This window comes from Poecilia latipinna, unplaced genomic scaffold (genome assembly GCF_001443285.1).
Source record: "Poecilia latipinna isolate Pla-1442-1.1 unplaced genomic scaffold, P_latipinna-1.0 Scaffold3607, whole genome shotgun sequence".
NCBI classification, from domain to species: domain Eukaryota; kingdom Metazoa; phylum Chordata; class Actinopteri; order Cyprinodontiformes; family Poeciliidae; genus Poecilia; species Poecilia latipinna.
In genome coordinates, this window is record NW_015116223.1 from 18,298 (window position 1) to 20,613 (window position 2,316).

The window sequence follows — 2,316 nt, forward strand, 5'->3', positions numbered from 1 at the left end:
CTGAGTTCTGATGGGTCGGTTCAGATCGTCTCTGAAGATCAGACACCAGAACAGAGGTGCAGCAGAAGAAGAAAGGACTTCCTGTGTTCAGGTTGATAGAAACCTGGATCTTTTTCTAGCTTGTGGCTCTGCTTCCAGCGTAGATGTTCTCCAGGTTCTGGTCTGGATCTAGTGGACTGTAGAGCTCATCAGGTTTCCTCTCATCACTCTGAGATCTTCAGCTTCTTTAGATTCAACCTGAAGCTTCTTCTGACAGCTGCAGCTAATATTTAGCATGATGTTTATTATTCTAGCCTCAGTGTTTCTGCTCTTCATGTGACTCCACTGAATCCAACTCTGATGTCGTCACTTCACAAGTGATGAAGATCCATTTTTCTTTCACTTCCTGCTCATTTCTTTCCAAAGCTCCATGTTTTCCAGGAGGAGCTTCAATGTTCTCCAGCTCTTTAGATGATGAAGGAACTCAGACTGACTCCACCCGGCTGGAGCTCCAGGTGAGCAGAAACAAATTAGTAAATTATTGTAAACTAGAAATCCGTCTAACTGAACTACAATCGTTTTAATATTCATCCTAAATAAATCATTTTCTATTAGTTTATAGTTTGTTTCATTTCTAACAATGTTTCTTTACACCATGGAAGGATTTTATTATAGACTTTGTAAATAATCAATATTGTTCTGATCTCTCCTGAATCAGAACATTTTAAAGTTTCATTAGTTAAATTAAATAATCAGACTCAGTTATAATTCAGATCATTTTCTTCTGTATTTTTTTTCTATGAGTTTCTCCAGATCAACACACAATAATTCATTTATGGAAACATTAGGCAACATTAAAACATGTAAAGTGATTTAATGTTCAGAAAAACTGATTGTGGAAAATATTGCAATAGATTTTTACATTCTAGATTTTTTACCTTATCAATAAAATCATTACAATGTCATTTTTTGTCAAGTGATATTTTTCATTTTCTTGTTACTAAACATTAAAATGTTCCCATTATTTAGTGTTAATCTATTTTTGTCACATCATTAATATTTGTAATTCTCCTTCCATTAAACTGTTGCTGCTCCAAACTGACCAGATCAAAATGATGTATCAGCAAATAAAGTAAATGTTAAATTAGATTCGTTGCATAAATCATTTCTGTAAAGTTAGAAAAGTTTAGGACCCGGTTCTGACCCTGGAGGTTTTCCACAGGAAACTTCTAGTAAATCTGAATTCAGATTATTTGTACATTTTGGTGTCTTGAGTAACTTTTACCCCAGAATGTGAAATGCCTCATGATTCAGGAACAAGAGATAAAAAATATATATAAATAAATATAGGAGACGGTTTCATAACTTAATATCCAGAAGTTTGCATCCATCTCCTCAGGTTTGGTCAGAATTTCCTTCAGTCTAATTTGGGTCAAATGTTCTGGTTTCCTTCCACAAGGTTCTGATGATGCATTGCTGGAGTTCTGGTCCGTTCCTTCTTACAGAACCGGTGACGGTCTTTACAGAAATATTTACTTTTATGACCAAATTGATAATAAAATACCAACCATCAGAAGGCCTGTTCTTCAGGTCAGAGCAGCAGAAAAGTCAGGTGGACCGTGACGTCATCAGTTACGCAACATCCGTCACATTTACTTTCGTTTTGAATTCACTTGTTCAGGTGCGGCTCCGGTCCGTTTGTTGGGTCTGAGATTGTTGTTTAAATTTTCTTCTTTAACTCTTCGGATCGTTTGAACAAAATGTAAGTTTGATTTGTTTATGTCTTGAATTTTCTAGTCACTTTATTTAATTTTTTCCTGATTGTTTCTAATCTCTGATGTTTGTATAACAGTTTCACTTCTGATTTCGGTTCAAACTTTAATATCTGCTGTTGAAGGTTAATCAACAGGATTATTAGATTACTGATTAACTGGAATCAAACATGATGAACAGCTGATGTTACTCTGTTTTCTTCTCCGAACTGATTCATGTTTTCATTTCCTGGTATTGAATTCTAGTCTCCACCATTGACGTCAGCAACAGTTTCCTATTGCTTTCTTTCAAAATAAAATATTCTTAAAATGGTTTTGATTCAGTCAGATGATGAAATAGTTAATCTTTAATGGGGCGAATAATCCACTTGTAGAAATTAATAATTAACTAAAATCCTTCCAGTTGTTCAGGTTGAATCAGTGAATGTAAATGCTGCTCCATGTCTCCATCTAGTGGACTGATAGTAGAAGTGCAGCAGCTGATGCAGCTTCCTCTGCCTCTCTGCTGTCTGACTGCATTCACCTGACACTGATATGAAGCAGAGAAGAAGAGCCAATCAGAGGA

At 35.5% G+C, this 2,316-nt stretch overlaps 1 long non-coding RNA gene across 2 annotated transcripts in view; it reads left to right on the forward strand.

The window, feature by feature from the left end:
• The window catches only part of LOC106941323 (uncharacterized), a 17,544-nt gene that overhangs the window by 9,445 nt on the left and 5,783 nt on the right, over positions 1 to 2,316 (forward strand). Inside the window, exon 1 of one of the 2 annotated variants that reach the window (XR_001423331.1) lies at positions 1,613 to 1,741. The exons of the other annotated variant lie outside the window; for it this stretch is intronic. This is a non-coding gene — a long non-coding RNA (uncharacterized LOC106941323). Of the gene's footprint in view, positions 1 to 1,612; positions 1,742 to 2,316 lie in introns of those variants that run through there. 2 annotated transcript variants of the gene reach the window in all.